At 35.4% G+C, this 20,281-nt stretch overlaps 2 long non-coding RNA genes across 2 annotated transcripts; one reads left to right on the forward strand and one right to left on the reverse strand.

Annotated features, from left to right (window-relative positions):
• Positions 1-15,301: 15,301 nt before the first annotated feature.
• LOC110916937 lies at positions 15,302-17,472 on the reverse strand. Its single transcript, XR_002580141.2, has 2 exons — positions 17,216-17,472; positions 15,302-16,107 (listed from the first exon to the last, which is right to left on the reverse strand). It is a non-coding gene; the product is annotated as an uncharacterized LOC110916937 (long non-coding RNA).
• Positions 17,473-18,367: 895 nt separating this feature from the next.
• Positions 18,368-19,882, forward strand: LOC118487971. The gene is made up of 3 exons (XR_004883039.1): positions 18,368-18,598; positions 19,366-19,454; positions 19,868-19,882. It is a non-coding gene; the product is annotated as an uncharacterized LOC118487971 (long non-coding RNA).
• Positions 19,883-20,281: the final 399 nt, after the last annotated feature.

Raw genomic sequence — 20,281 nt, forward strand, 5'->3', positions numbered from 1 at the left:
CCTGTCGAGGTCACGGATTGGAAAGTTAACAAGACCCGCCGGAGCAGTGTCAAGCTCGTTAAAGTTCGTTGGAATGCTAGACATGGTCCTGAATTCACCTGGGAGCGTGAGGACCGAATGAAAGAGAAATACCCCCACTTATTTCCTGAGAACCCTGCTTCTACAAGCAGAATTTAAAATTTCGGGACGAAATTTTTCTAACGGGGGGAGAATGTGACAACCCTCACTAAACCAGGTATCCGTACGATTTAATTAACTATTAATTGTTGCTTAATTACTGTGCTTAACTGAGATTCCTGATGAATTGCTACTTGACTGTTGATACTTGTACATATCTGCATCATATCTTGATTTCCGTCACTACATTATTTACTTACTGAACTCTAGTGACAAACATGATGCACAACAGCACAGTAGCATTTGAACGGATAACCTATTGAACATGCTGATAAAGCCAGCATCAGGCAGACACTGCCTCTAAGGGCCTGTATGAGCCAGAAATATTTTACTACACCCATAGTGTGTGTAGGGATACAAGGGTTGTAGAACTGCGTCTCTAGGAATAAGATATAATGATTGGATGTGCCTAAAGCGTACTCTTGACATAAGCTTGTTTATATCGGTACAAGGGTTAAAAGGTGAAACTCTACCACACGAAAGACATGAACTTGTCTAAAAGTATTTTGACTTGTAAAATAGTGTTTAAAACTAGCGGATCTACGGATCTGCAAGTGATATTTTCGTAAGACCAAGTGTCAAGAAAATCATGTTTTATAAAAGTCGTATGACACACTAACAAATATGATTTTTACAAACTACAAGTGTATAAACACTTGTGAAACGAAAGATCCGACAAAGTAACAATTTTTATAAGAGTTGTCGGGAAGTTGTAAAGAATGATTTATTCTAAAAACGGGGTTTTTACAAGATGTAAACTATTTTACACATAGATCCACCAAATATAAGGAGATCTACACTATAGTTTTCGGAAAAACTACAAGTTCATGTAATAATGCGATTTACATACTAGTCGGCAAGTTTGGTGTGTTGAGATTAGTTTGATGTGTCGGAAATTGTTTGATTGAATCAAGAAATTGTTGAAGTGATTTTGTAAAAGAAAATGATACGCTTGAAAGCGTGGCCACCTCCAGTTACAGGGGAAACTCTGGCGAAATTTTTCTAAAATCTAACACTTAGAATTATTTACAAGTGTTAAACTATTTTTGAGATGTTTTCAAAATATATTTCGCCATTACTTTATTTATTAAATAATCGGAGGTGGGATTTTCACAAAAACTAAACGTGATAAATATTTATTCGATAAATATATTTTTTTTTCACCACACTGTTTATGATTATTTTGTGAAAATATATAAATATTATTTTTAGAGTAAAAATAATATTTACAAACGTTGACGAACCCAAAATAATACAAACGCTTACACTGACGAACATATAAGTTACACCGGTAATTACTATTACCACTTAATCGTTAAAACGTAACTTACGCTTTATACGGAAATACTCATAAACGCGTATTTTGTCAACATATTATTTTGAAAAGTATTAAGTGAAGAGAAAATATAATATTTTTGAGAAAAATATTTATATTTTGGAATGAGAAGTAAAAATATATTAAGTGGGACTTAATGAGATGATACAAATACACATGTATTAAATCCCCCATCCTTGGGAAGGAAATTAATTACCAAGTATATACAAGGAACGGTTGTCTAACTGTTTCCCAAAACTTAAACTATAAAGCTAAGGCACGGCCATCCGTCTAATAGAATTAGCACATGTAGGTCGTTGCACAGCTGCCTGACATTCGGAGTACTTGGTACAGCGACGCACTGACTGTGAGTTCATGTCCCCCTTTTCTTTTAATTGTTTTCAGTTTTCTAAACTGCGGGGGTGAAATACATGTTACAATGGTTATGATTACTTTATACATGGTATGGTTAGCGTAAGGAGGGTTACTTTTAGATCATGTGAATGGGTAGGCGGAAACTTGAGGTCATTAATCCTCAGGGTAGGACCGAGGGGCAGGAGCGGTAGATCTATTTGGGTGTAGCGAGCCCAGTCCCAGGTCCAGCATAACGGACCTTGGGATGACTTTGTTCCCGACGCATAAATTTGCTAGGTTTGAGTCTTCCTACTTGCATTTCACACATATCAATGGCCTTGCAAACCGTTGGTGATCTCTTTTTCCTTATTTGCTACATACCAGGGTTTTTGATAAATACAATGGTTTATTTACTCACTTTCGCATGAACTCGCTCAACATTATTGTTGATTTTTCAACTTACATGTATTTCAGGGAATTAAAAGATCTGGCACGGTATGGCATGTTTTCCCGCTGCACTAGTTTCCAAGATCATCCGGGGTTTAGGGAATGTGACTCTTTCCTGGACAAGTCACAGTCCTTAAACTAAATTTATGTTATGTTTAAGTTGTATTGTTTGATGAACAAGGTTATGGTTGTTAGGGCGTGTTTCCCGTTAAAACAATGGTACTGTATTTGGTTTGTTAAAACTTAATGGATGATTCTTGCATGTTTTTAATTCATATAGCTTTGTTATGATTAAGCTATGGTATTAAGAAGTCACACCAAATTAACCACGCTTCCGCAAAGCCAGGGTGTGACAAACCTGTTCTGACCTGTCACCCACTCGACTTGCTCCGGTTTGCCAAGTCTATCCATTACTCTTCGTCTGGTGGTATGCGACTCGCTCGGTTTGCTAGGTCTATCCTCATATGGAAGTTGGCCTTTTCTCCACGGTTTAGATCAATTACAGTTCTTAACTATGGTTAGAATTTGTTCTTCGACATAGCAATAATGCATTTATATTTTATATTGTTTTTGTTTAGACTTTGATAGATAACAAATTGTTGAAAACACCTGTTGATAGTGTCATTAATGAACCAGTTCAAAAGAAAGGCTCTCAGGGTTTGTTAGTTAATTAGTTAGTTAGTTAAGTAGGTCTACCTTTTATTTTTTATTTAATCTCCGGATTGATTTACTAAGCAAAATGTATATGTGGATTGTGATGTTCTCTCTCTTAGGTTATTGCAGATTTGTTGTCCATTGAAGAAGTTGAAGATTTCAAGGAAATGTTTAAAAAGATATACATCGATGGTTATTCATTTGAAGATGGAGTCAAAAGAGTTGTTCTTTGAGCCCTCAATGGCATTAACGATGAGTATGGTGGGCTTTTCGTACCCAAGACGCAAGACGATTGAATGATTTATATATATATATATATATATATATCCAATAGGTTTATAGCTATAAATAAGTTCCCCTACCCAGAACATAGCTATAACTAAGGTTTTATATGAATTTATCTACATGTACAAGCTAAAAACCAAAGGTACAACAGTTTAATGCTTAAAAACACCCTAAGTACAAGAGGTACACGCCCCAGGCCAGAAAAAAAATCCCCAAGAATGTGCTTTTTGGCGCTTATTGGAAAAAAGTGCGCCTTAGGTAACAAAAGGCGCCAGCGCTCGCGCCTCGGTCGCACTTTTTAAAACCAAGGTATCTTTTCAAATTAATATGTAGAACGGTTTGCATACCACCATGAAGCTGGAGAGTCGATCAATCATCGATCTACAATACTTTTCTAGTGCACTTTCTCATATTTTACACGCTGATTGCGTTTCTTCATTTCTTATTCGCTCGTTTATTACTTGACAGTACGTTTCTCATATTTTTCCAGTACACTTATTATCTTCAACAATCGATAAATTTATCACTAATTGATTTGTTTGATAAATTTTGAAGGTTCTCAATAAGGATATAGATGTTTACTGTTGGTAATTTTAGTGATTATCAACATTTGTAGTGGTATTGGATTAACTCGTTGAATAGGTTCTCGTTATAATTTAATCGAGTTAGGTGATGCAGGATTGGCGGACTCGATAGTTCTAACGAGCTAGTGTGTGATAGATTTTGGGACTAACTAATCTGATCAATTTTAATGGGCTGTTATAATTGATTTAATTAATTCATTGGGCCTAGTTGAAAATTAAAATCAACATTTTAATTGTGACTTGGTTGGGAACAGTGGCCTTTGCCAATTCCATGAGAATGGAATTTCCATATGATTTATAAAATCAAATTTTAATATTGATAACTTTGAGATAATATCAAATATTAAGATAGATTGGAGGTTGGTTATTTTGGGGGATAACTGTTCCGCAAATCAAGGATCAGACCAGTATTTTTTTTTTTGAAAGAAACATCACACACGGACGGCCTCTTCCTTTTTCTTGTTCAATCGGTATTTATTAGATTCTCAAAATTACAATCATGTTCTTGTTACGAATTGAGTTTAATCCGTTCGAACTTTTGAGTATACCGATCAAATAGTTCGTTCTGATAGTTCTCATACGACTCTCAATTCAATCCAAGAAATTTTATTTTGATTCACTGTGGTCTCATTCAAATCCAACCAACAAAGAACGAACTATTTAACATGACTGGTGAATCTGCAAGCGACATGACAAGCAAATTTGCGAAGTTGGAGAAATTTGAAGGCCAGGATTTTAGGCGCTGGAGGAAGAAGATGCATTTCTTGTTAACCACACTAAAAGTTGTGTACGTTCTGAGTACACCGATGCCTGAAGAAGGGGGGAAAACGAACCCCTTGACCAACAGAGGAAAAGGTCGAAATGGGAAAATGATGATTACATATGCAGAGGGCATATATTGAATGGAATGTGTGATGGGTTATTTGATCTGTACCAGAATGCAGTGTCTGCCAAAGATCTTTGGGATTCTCTTGAATCCAAGTACATGGCAGAGGATGCATCTAGCAAAAAATTTCTGGTAAGTAATTTTAATTCATACAAAATGGTTGATGATAGACTGGTTATGGAGCAATATAATGAATTATTGCACATATTGGGTCAATATACTCAACACAATTTGCATATGGATGAGTCAATTTCTGTTTCAAGCATCATTGATAAACTCTCTCCATCATGGAAAGATTTTAAACACACCCTTAAACATCAAAAGAAAGAATTGACTTTGGTTCAATTGGGAAGTCACATTCGAATCGAAGAATCTCTTCGGGTTCAAGAAGTTGGTAAAAATAAGGGCAAAAGTGTGGTTGGTCAATCTTCTGTTAATATGGTGGAGCATGATGGGAAATCGGGTAAAAATAATAAGTTCAAGGGAATGAAACGCAAGTTTGATCATGATTTGACAAAAACTCAAACAAGAAGGCCAAAAAGACATGTTGGAGGTGTCACAAAGTGGGACACTTCAAAAAGGATTGTCGGGTGAAACTTACGGAAAACAACAAAGGCTCGAGTGGAGCGGGTCGTCCAAGGATCCACCAACACAAACAGGTATGTGTTTGAACTATTATTTAAATTCGAGTAGTGACTGTTTGGTCGTAGAAAAGGCTCCAAGTTCATATACTGTTTATAAAAATAATATTCCTAATCTCAAAATTTTGAATGACAATAATATTGGTGGTTCTCAATTTAGTGAATTTATTCCACTTGAATTTGTTCGACAAACAGATAGTGGAAAAATAAAACGAAACTTTCTTGCATCACTAAAATTGTCGCTGCCGGTTAATACATGTGGCCCACTTTTGGGCCCAAATCACAATACAACAAATTCAGTGGGCTGTGATGGTTTTAATGAAAAACAAATGGACCATGTTTTAAATACTAAACATATAAGTTGTGGTGGCACGGTTAAAAATACTAAATTGGTATGTTTAGATAATTCACATAATGTTAAATCTAGTGGTGTAATGCCAGATCCATTAAAAGGAGGCATGGCCAATATTTCGGATCCATTAACACATTTTGATATTAATAAAGGTCCATCAGAAGGAATGAATAATAATTCAAATTTTAATTCGAATAATTATTCGGATTTTAATAATAATTCGGTTATGAATTATGTTTCCTTTATCACTGAATCATTTTGTGTTCAGGATGATGAATTTCCATGGTGGGTAGACTCGGGAGCTACGGTAAACGTGTGCAAAGATCTAAGGTGGTTTGAAGAATGCACACCTATTGATGATGGATCTGAATTACGAATGGGAAATGTAGCAACCGAGCCTATCAAAGGTGTCGGGAAAGTCAAGCTTGTATTTACTTCTCGCAAACACTTATTACTAGATTATGTGTTGTATGTTCCGGGTATACGGAAGAACTTATTGTCGGGTATTGTATTAAATAATTATGGGTTTAAACAGGTCATTGAGCCTGACAAGTTTATCTTGTCAAGACATGGAACCTTTGTAGGATTTGGATACTTATCTAATGGTATGTTTAAGTTAAATGTTCATATTCCGTTTGCTAACGAATCCGTGTGTATTGCTTCTTCTAGTAATAAAGTAGATAATGAATAAAAGTTATGGCATGCTAGATTAGGACATGTTAATTATTTTAGAATGAAAGACATGTCAAAAATGAGCTTGATACCCGCTTTTGATATGAACAATAATCAATGTCACACTTGCAAGTTAACTAAGATAACAAGAAAACCTTTTAAAGATGTCAAAAGAGAATCTAAGGTTTTAGAACACATTCATTGTGACTTATGTGATTTTCACAATACTCCCTCGCTTGGAAATAAGAAATATGTTGTGACCTTTATTGACGATGCTTCTAGGTTTTGTTATATTTACTTGTTACATGCAAAGGATGAAACATTAGATAAATTTAAAATATATAAACAAGAAGTAGAATTGCATCAAAAGGATTTGATTAAAAATCTTCGTACAGATAGAGGTGGTGAATACTATGATCCAGTTTATTTCCAATCTACTGGTATCATACATCAGACCACTGCTCCTTATACACCACAGCAAAATGGTGTATCTGAGAGGAAGAATAGGACATTAAAAGAAATGGTTAATTCCATGTTGTCTTATTCGGGTTTGAGTGAAGGATTTTGGGGTGAGGCTATGCTGACAGCCTATTTATTAAATAGGGTCCTAAATAAAAAGACCAAGGTAACCCCATATGAGCTCTGGCACAAAAAGGCACCAAACTTAAGTCACCTTAAAGTTTGGGGTTGTAGAGCTGTGGTGAGACTCACTGAACCTAAGATGCAAACCTTAGGTGAAAGAGGCATCGATTGCATATTCATTGGTTATGCTGAACATTCTCCAGCTCATAGGTTCTATGTGACAGAACCAAATGATTACGTGTCAGTTCACACAGTAATTGAGCCTAGAGATGGAGATTTTGGAAATGAGGATAGGTTCTCCTCGGTACCTAGACTTAAAGATGTGCCTCAGAGTCTAAAAGATTTTGAAAGAAACTCTTCCAATATGAAAGATGTTTCCACTAGTACATAACCAAGGAAAAGTACTAGGGTAAGGAAAGCCAAGAATTTTGGTGATGATTTCCAACTTTATTTGGTTGAAAAATTGAGAGATAAAATTGAATATCAATATTAATATTGTTTCAATATTGAGGAAGATCTGAAAACTTTCAGTGAAGCAATGGCTTCAAGGGATGCTTCATTTTCGAAGGAAGCTATTCAAGATGAAATTGATTCTATCATGCAGAATATGACCTGGAAGTTGACCGATTTACCTCCTGGATGTAAACCATTATGATGTAAATGGATTTTCAAAAGGAAAATGAAAGTGGATGGAAGCATTGATAAATTTAAAGCCAGACTAGTGATACAAGGCTTTAGACAAAAAGAAGGAATTGACTTCTTTGATACATATGCTCTAGTAGCAAGAATATCCACAATTAGGTTGTTGTTGGCTTTAGCAGCTATCCACAATCTTGTAATTCATCAAATGGATGTAAAGACTGCATTCCTAAACGGTGAATTAGATGAAGAAATATATATGAAACAACCAGAAGGTTTCATTATGCCAGGAAATGAACATAAGGTTTGCAAGCTGGTTAAGTCTTTATATGGCTTGAAACAAGCTCCTAAACAGTGGCATCAAAAATTTGATGATGTGGTGTTGTCAGATGGTTTTATACTTAATCAAGCTGACAAATGTGTATATAGCAAATTTGACTCCTCAGGAAAAGGAGTTATAATTTGTCTATATGTTGATGACATGTTGATATTTGGTACTGACTTAGGTCAAGTTGTTAAAACCAAAGAGTTCTTGTCATCAAAGTTTGCCATGAAAGATATGGGGGAGGCTGATGTGACAACCCGTACTCTCGTTGTCAAGAGAAGGGCATTTTGGTAACACACGCATTTATTAACATCATTATTAATGGTAACGTTATTATTTGCGAAATAATAATAATCCACGATGAGAGGGTTATTCATGTATTTATTTTATTTACCGTTATCCTACTGATAAACCGGGATAGTCGGTTGAGCGAGACGCGTAGTCATTAGACGAACTCACACACTCGGGCTAGGCCCAAGCCCACTCCCTAAACCTAAACCCTACCTATTTAACATCCTTGCAAACCATCCCTCACCATATCTTTTATTATAATAAAACCCTAAATGAGACAACATCAGCCGCACAAGCCTACACTTCTATTCTCCTCTCTAACCTCCGGTCCCCGGAGACCCACTCCAATCGGCGACAGACTCCTGCCACCCCTCAGGCCAGACGACACCCCTTTCCTTCCTACATTCCTTTTGTACCATCATACGCGCACACCCCTGAAACCCACAACCCTCCTCTTCATGTATTTGATACCCCCTGTTACTCGGTGATAAACGGTCAACCACCACTTGGTGGTGGCGACGTGCAACCCAGCAGCAGCAGACGTGCTGTATGGCGGGTGATGTGAAGATGGTTTTCGGATAACTCCGGCTGCAACGGGCGACGATACACGGCGGCGATGATGGGTGGTTGATGGTGGACGGTGAATGGAGTACGACGGTAACGGAAGTTAACGGCGGCTACTGGAGCTTCGGCACGTGCAACAGTGACACACGCACTCCCTTTCGGTCCACTTCATTACTCGGTCAGTAGCATATTATCTCTGAATGCCTGTGTTTGTTGTGATTCTCGACCCTCTATATGTTTGTTTATTTTAGAAATACCTGTTGAAATGGTTTTGTAATTCTTTTGGTGCTTCAACTTGATATATAAGAAGTAAATTAGAGGGTGTTCACTGTGAATCTTGATTGATGAAATAATGGTTACTATTTGTGATGAATGTTAGTATGTGATAATTATGTTGAAACCACACTTTGTTCATACTAGTGCTGCTCTGTTCATACTCCAAAATATGATACTGGGTTTTCTCTTAAAATGGGTTTTCTTCTAATAAATGTACACTTGCTTATGCACCAGGTACAACCTGGTTAAGCTTGTTTGAATACTTAACATGAAAATGATGTTTATGAGGATCACTGTTAAATGCCTTAAATGATTGCTTGAAAGATGAAACGATGATAACAAATAACGTTGATTTCTATTAAATATTGAAATGATTATGATGATGATGAGGATAGGGGTTACTAGTCGATTAGAATAATAAAGATGTTGCTGATATGCGAAATTGTTAACTGTTTGTAAGTTGAAGATGAGAATAATTAGTAATACATACATATATTTGCTTATGTTTCTAGATTTTATGATTGAATGAGGAATGAAGGTAACCAAGTATGAAAGTTTGGTGATAGATTTTCATGGATTGTACATATGGGTATGCGTAGGGTACAACTGGTTGATGCGTGCTTTTGTATTTTGAAGGTGATGAGTGTCACGTGATGATCAGAGAATTTTGTGATCACATGTTTTGTCTCTTTCTGATTGATTTGAAAAGAGTGAAAGGAATGTGTATAAATATTAGTGACAGACTATTCAAAAGAAAATGTGATGTTACTGATTTGTATGCTCTTTTATGATGAACGGTTGAAGGTGGTATGAATATTTGAAATGCTATGTTTTAATCCATTTGAGTAAGTATGTAGACAATAAAACATGTTTACAAAATTTGATTGGCTAGTACATGCTTATGAAATCTGGTTGGATAGTACCGAATTGGATAAGGGGTCTAGAAGCATCGGTGGTGGTTGCGAGTCGAGACCGTAGGGTTGCGACTCGAGACCATTATATGACAACTCGAAACCAAACAACACACTCCAGTAGTCGGGACCAGCTCGGTTACGACTCGAGATCTCCCGATCTCGACTCGAGACCTCTAAAAATTGCGACTCAGTCATGCACAACTCAAGACCGTCTGGTTGCGACTCGGAACTTCATGGTTGCGACTCGAGGCCTCTTGTTCTCGAGTCGAGGCCACCCGGTTTCGACTGGACCACTCTGCTTAGTTATTGGGCCGCACAAACTGATGTTTTGTACTACGTGCCACTGTTAATGTTTAACTGTTACTGTTTAACTGTTTGCATGCTAGGATAGGCCCAATAACGTATATGCTAGTATGACTTACGTGCTATGTGTTGGATACGTGTAGTTGTATGAGACATTTACTTGCACACGAACCTAATAAATATTTATAAACCATAATAGGGTATGGTTGACCAATGTAACACAAGTAAATTAACTACCGAGCAAAGCAAAGGTGAGTTCACTACTTTTTACTTAAAGCATGCATTCCCGGTGGTTGGGAAACGGAACGAAACAATTTTTCCTGGTTTGGAATTGCTTACTATCTCCTTATGAGGGATGCGGTATTTCTATCTCCTTGTGTGGGATACGGGTAACAACATTATCCCCGGTCAGGGATACAAACTTACTTTTCTTCCCTTGTTACTGGGAACTTTTAGTTAATTACTGTTTATACGGAAATGCAACGGGCAACACTAAACGAAACTCTATCACTTAAGTCCCTACTACATAATACCGATTAGTCGCCGGGGCCAGGCGAACGGGTTATTAGTTGATAGCGCTATTTAGGTCTTACCAACCTCACACCGTGCCATGGTATGGGATCGGTCGTGAACTAATGTACTCAGGCATCCGTCAATGATGATAGAACATTGACATCGGGGCATCCTGCGGAAACGCAAACGGTTACCTAGTGTTCGGTATTGGAAAAACAGTTTAGTCGCTTACTTATGGGGTAGCTCCCCATGGCATGTATAAACGGGTAAATTAACTGGTTAAAACAAGTTTTTGGAATTAAAACTGGAAAACTGCAAACACGTGAACTCGCCAACGTTATGTTGACACTCTACTGCATGCTTTGCAGGTTGCTCGATACAGCTTTGGACGGACGTTGCAATCGGATGGAGTGCGTGGTTCGTAAGTAACATGTTAATAAACTTGTGGTTTCAATTAAGATGCGTTTTCTTCCCCTTTCCGCTGTGAACTTAAACTATGTTTGAAAAATTTAAATTAGGTCACTAATTATGCTAATTTTTATATCAATAACTAATCTGTTCAAAATAATTAGTGGCTAAGATCCTGGTCGTCACACGCCTCGCGGTAATACTCCGCATGTGGATTTTGAGGGTGTGACAGCTGAGGTGATTTTGGTATAAAGATCACTCGAGGGAACAATGGTATATCAATCTCTCAATCGCATTATATTGAGAAGATCTTGAAGAGATTCAACAGTCTGACTTGTTCTCCGGTTGCAACTCCTATTGATCCTAACATTAGGCTTATGCCTAATCAAGGTAGCCCCATATCTCAACTTGAATATTCCAAAGCAATAGGATGTTTGATGTATGCTATGATCAGCACAAGGCCTGATATTGCTTATGCGGTGGGAAAACTTAGTAGATTTACAAGTAGCCCGAGCACACATCATTGGCAGGCAATAAACAGATTGTTTAAGTACCTGAAAGGAACTATAAATTATAGTTTGTGCTATTTGGGTTTCCCCTCAGTACTTGAAGGGTTTACTGATGCAAGTTGGATAAATAATAAGGAAGATTATTCTTCCACAAGTGGATGGGTGTTCTTACTTGGTGGAGGTGCTATCTCCTGGGCCTTAAAGAAACAAACTTGCATCACAAATTCAACAATGGAATCTGAATTTGTAGCTTTAGCAGCAGCTGGTAAAGAAGCTGAATGGCTAAGAAATTTGATCTATGAGATTCCTTTGTGGCTAAAACCGATATCACCTATATCTATCAGATGTGATAGTGCAGCTACTTTGGCTAAGGCTTATAGCCAAGTGTACAATGGAAAGTGTAGACACCTAGGTGTTAGACATAGCATGATTAGAGAATTAATCATGAGTGGAGTGATATCTATTGATTTTGTAAGATCTGAGTATAATATGGCTGATCATCTAACTAAAGGGTCAGGAAGAGATCTCGTGAACAAATCAACCAAAGGGATGGATTTAAAGTCCATAAATTAATATCCTATGCCAAGACACCCAATTCCCATCTAATACAACGTTAGATGCTGAATTCAATGTGGAAAGCTTGTCATAAAGATATTGGAACACAACATTAGAATCATCCCAAGGTTTGTGTTCAGACTGCAGATAAAGTAGGTTGAAGTATAACTTCTTAATAGTTCTTTGATAAATTGCATTTGCAGGTGCAAGAATAAAGAAACTACCTATAAGAGTATGAAGTTTAGCCACTTCAAGAAGTTTGGACTTGGCTTTGATATACTCTTTGAAGGATTGGACATAGGCTAGTAAAATATAGTGTCATGTAAGAACATATGGGTTGTAAACTTATGTGTATTTTACCTTCAAGTATTCAAATGGATAGCAAGGGTTCAATCCATAGAGACACCCCGATATTCGAATATTTGGATCGTGTAATTTACTAAGATGAAAATTCAATCCTCAGGACATTTTCATTTATGCATGAGTTTGAGATTTTGAGAATTGAGTTGGGTTAATCATGGATATCACTAAAATGGGGGAGGAATGTTGGTAATTTTAGTGATTATCAACATTTGTAGTGGTATTGGATTAACTCGTTGAATAGGTTCTTGTTATAATTTAATCGAGTTAGGTGATGCAGGATTGGCGGACTCGATAGTTCTAATGAGCTAGTGTGTGATAGATTTTGGGCCTAACTAATCTGATCAATTTTAATGGGCTGTTATAATTGATTTAATTAATTCATTGGGCCTAGTTGAAAATTACAATCAACATTTTAATTGTGACTTGGTTCGGAACAGTGGCCTTTGCCAATTCCATGAGAATGGAATTTCCATATGATTTATAAAATCAAATTTTAATATTGATAACTTTGAGATAATATCAAAATTAAGATAGATTGGAGGTTGGTTATTTTGGGGGATAACTGTTCCTTTTTCTTGTTTAATCTATTTACTAGATTCTCAAAATTACAATCATGTTCTTGTTCTTGTTACGAATTGAGTTTAATCCGTTCGAACTTTTGAGTATACCGATCAAATAGTTCGTTCTGATAGTTCTCATACGACTCTCAATTCAATCCAAGCAATTTTATTTTGATTCACTGTGCTCTTATTCAAATCCAACCAACATTTACAGGAATAGATGCTATTATGTCTGTGTAGATAATCCTTGCCCAATGAGTTTGTGATGCGGTAAAGTTCCATACATGATTGATATCCATTGAGCTGTGTAGTATGGCGAAACAGGTATGTTGCATACCCATTTAAATTGTCTTTCTTAAATTTAGTGTCGTTTAATCTATATAAATTAAGATCATTTGTATGTGTTGGGTAGATTATAAATTTAGTGGTTCTTATATATGAAGTTTTTGCAACCAATCAGTGAAGACTCTAAAATTAGTTAATAAGGTGGGTTAGCAGTTGACTAGAGTTTTTTTTTTTTTTTTTTTTTTTTTTCAAAGAATGGTGTGTTTGGTGAAAGGTCTAAGGACCATTCTGGTGTGTAGATGACTTTGTGGCCATATCAAGTTCATGGTTCTTTTTAGTTTCTTATGATAAACCGGTCGGTCACGTTCACAGTCCTGCTTAAATTGCAATTTTCTACATTTTGATTTCAGAATAATGCAAGTTACAAAGTTGAAACTATATGAGGATAGCGTGCACGAATTTTATGTGTTTATTAACGGACCTCCAACAGTAAATTCTTTAAATCCCCAATCAGTTTTTTGTTTATTGTTAGATTATGTGTGTAGTTCACAAATAGTAATCGTCAATTTAATGATCATCCAAACACCCCCATTATCCTGTATTAATGAACAAGAATATATCTTAAATTTCATTTATTTATCTTTTCATTCTTTGATTATCAATCAAATAGTTTTCTGTGTTTGATTCAGCTGTAATTTGCTTCAGATGAAATGCTAAAGGTTTTCTACTAAACTTATTCTATGTTAATTTGTTTTACTATGTTGGTTTTTAGTGAGCATCTCTAATACTTGCATTATATTTTAAGACTACCCAACAAGCTTTTCTGATTGCATGCATTGTAGATACTCGGTCGAACATGATAAAAGGAAATTAAGCAAATGTTGTTATTGCTTGCGGCACCATTGTCAGTTGTAATGTTGTAGTTGCTTAGATGCATTTTTATTTAGCTTTTCTAATTCCTTTATTTGATTTGGATGCTAAAAAGGAAGAATACAAAATAAAATACAAACTTTGAAAAACTCCTTGATGACATAAGTGAAATTTACATTTACAAAGTTTAAGATGATATGTTGTTTTTTTTTAGTAGGCGGATTATCACCTTATGATGGCTAAATTGAATGAGCATTGCAAACAGTTTACCTTTTCACACAAAGGCAGTATATATTTATTTGTAATGTTTAGGGATTCTCTATTGGTTTCTTTTGTTTATAGTGAGTAGGCAAGAGTTTAGGAGGACTCCACGAGGATTGTTGGGCTTGATCCTAAATATATCAAGGTCTAGATTATCAGATTTTTTTTATATTGAATGCATACACAAACACAATTCATATGGTGCGTTTCATGTCATTTTTTACTAGGTTTATAGCTTGCATTTTCATTAATACACACATCTATTATCTATTATATATATACATAAAAATAGATGGGGGACACGTGTCCTGTGATTAGGGCTGATGGTTCTGTGTGTTTGGCGGACTCATTGTCTTATAAATTTTGTGGTGGATATTTATACACGCTTGATTTCATTCTTCCATTTTCATTTGTAATGTTCTATACAAATGCTCTGCTGATAGGGAGGAATGCCGGTTAGGGCTTTGACGAAGATTTGCATACATGAAGCTGGAGAATGATTTGCACACCACCATGAAGCTCGAGAACCGATCGATCATCGATTGTTACTTACTTTGTTGTTATTTAATGTAATATTATGAAATTTCATTTGTATTCTGTTTATTTATAAATGTATAATTTACATAAATTAAATTGTTTAGCCCGTGTATTACACGGGTTATAACCTAGTTATTATGTATAACAAAAACTTTGGTAAAATCTAAAGTTTTCATTTATTACCTACTCATCAATTAAAACAACCCCATAAAATGAGGTGTTGCAATCGGGTTAGAGAAGACTTGTTGTCTCCACAGTTTTGACGATAGGGACTTTTATAGTAGAATCGTCGTTTTGAACACTAAGTTCATGATTTAGCATGGATATGTTTGTTATAGCCATTTAACTACATTTAAATTTAAGAAATAGTAAGAATACTCAAATCATGTTAATAGATTTATAGTAAACTACCCTACAACAATATAAAAATAAACTACATAACTCTGATACAACAAAAGATACATTTGACAATAATGTGATTTAAGAACATGATTCAAAAGTGATGTAGATTCACTCTAATGCGAACTTATATTTATAGATATACTTAAACATGATGCATTTAGAATGTGCTTTCAGATGTGAAGTCGTGACCTCATCCTTGTGGTCAGTTTTAATTAAATTATATCTTAATAATGTGGATGGCTTGTTACTCTATGTACCTGTGTCTAATAGTTGATAAATTGGAAAATTAAAACCTAAACTTTTTAACATTCTCAAACAATAAATATGATCACTCAAAGCAAACATACTTATTCCTTCCTAACACGACACAAGCCAATTTATCACATCTTGTAAGTTTACATTAGTGTGGTCAACCGAAGCAAATAAAGGACACATTTAACCTAATAAATATGCATACGTGTAGTTAAATGATTCAAACCAAAAATGCCTTTTTAAGTCGTTGAAGGCATGTGACTGTTGATATCCCTCCCAAGAAGCGAGTAATATTGGAGAATGTGAAAAGAAATCCACTAATATTTCCAGCCTGTTTACGTTACAAAAAATATTGTTTAAACTTAATGAGTTAAATAGTCGTATATAAACTAAAAAAATTGAAAAATGTGTGTCAATGACCAAGAAGTAGCTTAATTACACTGGATATGAGTGTCGTGATGAATATAAGACTAAGATATAGTTGTGGATTCTCATGGTTTTTAACGTATTCTGTTTTCTAAAATCTATTGCAATCCTCTGCTACTAAAACTTCTAATCCATGTTTTTATCTTACCAAACACAACATACATTAAATAATATATTAAGGAACTGCAGGTTACCTTGCCAAAGTTCATTAACTAAATAATAATATATTTTAGTTTTGAACATCCATAAAGTCATCAGTTTATTTTAGAAACACTTGATATCCCCACTTTTTTTGTAGAATAAGAAGTCCTAATATATAAATCCATAAAAGCCAGACAAGTTTAACACTACCTTCTTTGTGAGATACAAAACCTGATCCTACTCATCACTTAGTAACAACTCACTGAAGCCCATTGATGGAGTCATACGTAAGAAGAAAACACCAAATAGTAATGTATTTTGTTTTATTTTGATATAGAAAGTGCCTATAAAATTCAATGGACAGGTTCTTGTTTAATTTAAACATTAACAATTCAGTTTTTTTTTTGAACGGTGGCTTTCTTTTTGAGTGAACCAATGTAACACCGCCTAATCGGTGGCCCTAGCCAAGTCTGCCTAGACTTACGTTGTCTTAACCGGGCTCGCGCTGGGTTGGCCAGACTTGGTTACGACGTTCCCCCGGAAACCGTACTGCCTCCACACGAGAAGCCTCGCTGAAGTAACAGCCGGATGAAAACCGGGGTGCGGCTCAGGATCGAACCCCCCTCGGTGGGGTTGTCACCATCATTGCCCAATATCCACCCCAATATGACACAAGTGAGAATTGAACTTGAGTCTCCATTGGAAAACCAAAGTCTCCTACCACTAGGCCACAAGTGGGGGAATATTAACAATTCAGTTACCAACAAATTCATTATACGACCTGTGTTCTGAGTATAAAACAAATTTGATAGTAATAAAAAGTTATAAAAAGTACCCATACATAGCAGCTAACATGAGTGATGAAAACATACCAACTGACCCATATCCATATCCTTGAACCGGAAGATCATTAAATGGAAAACGTTGGTGGTGTTTTGATATGTACCATCAGAATGAGTTGCAGGCGGCTGAGACAGACAAGGTGCCGGCGGCCGCGGCAGATAGGATTTGGTAGTGATGGAAAAGGAGAATCGATAGGGTTGTGGTGGATAGGGTTTGGGAGTGATTGAGAGGGAACATGGTGGGGAGGGAGACGGCTGCGGGTTTTGGCAGATGTTGATTAGGGTTTGTAGAGAATTGAATGTGAAATTAAAATCAGGTCTGAATCAGATGGGTGGGTTAGATTCATCGGGGAGAAGAGTTGAAAAATGCCACGTGATTTTTTTGTGGAGTTCTTTTATTAGATTTATGCCACGTGGCTTTTTTTGGATTCTTTTATTAGATATATATATATATATATATATGTGGGGAAGGTTAAAATAAAAACCACTAGTTATTGTGAAAACTCGAAAACTAATTAAAAAAAACAAAAAAACATACAAAAAAATTTTTTTTTTAATTTTTTTTTTGCAATCAAAATTTCGCAGGTTTTTTAATATAAAAAAAATTTTCAAAAAAAAAAAAAAAAAATTTGTGTAGTGCACATGTGTAATACTGCACATATGTATGTGTACTACACATGTGTATTATTACACATGTGCACTACACAATTTTTTTTTTAAAGTTTTTTTTATATATAAAAACTAGCGATTTTTATAAAAAAAATGAAAAAAAAAAAATTTTGTGTGTTTTTTAGGCTTTTTTTAGTTAGTTTTCGAGTTTTCACAATAAAAGTGGTTTTCATTTGAACCATCCCCATATATATATATATATATATATATATATATATATATATATATATATATATATATATATATATATAGGATTAGGTTCAAACGTGAACATTTTCTCCAGCGTGAACTGCGTGAACTTATCTAGACCCTTAATTTTTATGATCTTGAGATTTTTAGTGAATGGCAAGATGGTAATTATTTGGTTATTTGTTACTATTTAATTAAGTGAATAAGGGTATATGTGTAATTTACTTTTTAACTTGATTGCATAAATCTCGTTTATCTCCATATTTAGTTTTCAAAATCCCACGAAAATCTCTCTCTCACATATCATTGACATAAAGAAAAGCAGAGGAGACCATCAATCCCTAAACAAAAAACAAACCCTAAATCGATCCTCACCGTCTGCCCTGGTTCTTTCTTCATCATCACAGCAGTTTTGCTGAACCGAGTTGAGCCTGGTCCCTGGTTCTTTCTTCATCATCACAGCAGTCAACAGAGGAGTGTAAGGTCGAAATCGAGTGAGTAAACAAGCCGATATCATCATCATCATCAACGCAGGAGGACATCATCATCATTAAGGTAAAAAATTCTTGTTTTATTTTTTGGTTTTCGGCCAAGTAAACCTGGTATGTAATTTTCAATTGAACTAGAAAGCTTATTTTCATTTTTCATGATATGATTTCAAGCTTACTCCCTATAGGATAGGAGGATTTTGTTACTTACTGTAATCAGTAATCTCCAATTTCCTGGTAACTAATTGTTGCCTTCAAGGTGTTTGATGAAATGCGTCAGAGAATTTGAACTTTGAGAAACACACGTGAGTGTTTCCAATTGTGTCTTGTTGGGTAACTTGATTTTGGATATCTGGTTTGTACACACCCCTTTTACTATTTTGATTAAAATGTGAATAAAACATAGTTTTCCAAGGGTGAGCCACATAGCATAAATAATCAGTTTTCTTGCAGCAATTCTTCAGCTACTTCTCTCCGTCTAAATAATCAGGAATGAGCATTTTAGACGCACATCCAAACACTCCTTATGGCTGTATATATCAAACATATATAACATCTATTATATGCGAGCTATGTGACTAACGTTGTGGATATATGTAGATGCAAACACTAAATTAAAATTCTTTGTTCATAGGATTTTATGGGTTGTTTATTCATTTAATAATGTGTCAAATTTTTAACAAGAAAGTGGTTTGACTTCACCTATAAAATTACTCAGACACTAATATCAATTGCACACGGCTGACACCCCTGTTTCCAGACACATCCTTGATGCGCTACAGTTATCGTCCTCAAAATTACTCAGACACTAATATCAACTTTCATTTGTTGCAGGGTTGTAATGATTTCAGTTTCTTTTCAAGTCGAAACATTAAGGTTGCAATGCCTGTTGGGAACTATACTACATCGAGCATGAAATTCAGGTACTAGTCTATTTCTAACTAGAACTACAGTTTTGATGTGTTATTTGAATGGACTATAACTATACACCGTCATTATTAGATGTGTCATTAGTTTTTTCACTGCTTTAAGGCGATGTACACATGTGTATTCTGATTTTGCTTGTTTTTAAGGCGTTGTACACATGTGTATTCTGATTTTTGCTCTGGTTTTAAGGCGCTGTACACATGTGTATTCTGATTTTGCTCTGTTTTTAAGGCGCTGTACACATGTGTATTCTGATTTTTGCTATGTTTTTACTTCGATGTACACATGTGTATAGCGTCTGTTTTTGTGATATCTCATATTTTGTTTTTGTACTGCATGTGTAAAGTTGTAGACGTACACTTGTGAATTATGCAAAGTACTAATTGCTGAGTTTTTTGTGTTATTATAGGAGACGTCGTAAACAAAGAAAGTGGAGATGGAAGGTCGATAAGGATGATTCACGTATGAGGTCGATAAGGATGATTCACGTATGTTTGTTTGCTTGGTCGATAATGATGATTCAGCATACAACGCGGCGAATAGTTGTAAAAGACTATGTCTTTTTTATTTTTCCTATTATGTTGCGTTTATTGTTTTCACGAAACTGGAACTTGTAATTGTATGTTTTTTTTTGGTTTGGCAAACATTATGGATGTTTAATATAAAATAGGTTTACAAGTTTTGTTTATATGTATGTAGTATGTAGCTAATTACACATATGTACCATGTTGAGTACACATGTGTACTATTCAATTCATATCAAAGTACACATGTGTATACCGTTGAAATATGAAGGTTACGTGAATCTTAAAAATCATAATCC

This window comes from Helianthus annuus, chromosome 16, assembly GCF_002127325.2.
Source record: "Helianthus annuus cultivar XRQ/B chromosome 16, HanXRQr2.0-SUNRISE, whole genome shotgun sequence".
In the NCBI taxonomy this organism is placed as follows: Eukaryota; Viridiplantae; Streptophyta; class Magnoliopsida; order Asterales; family Asteraceae; genus Helianthus; species Helianthus annuus.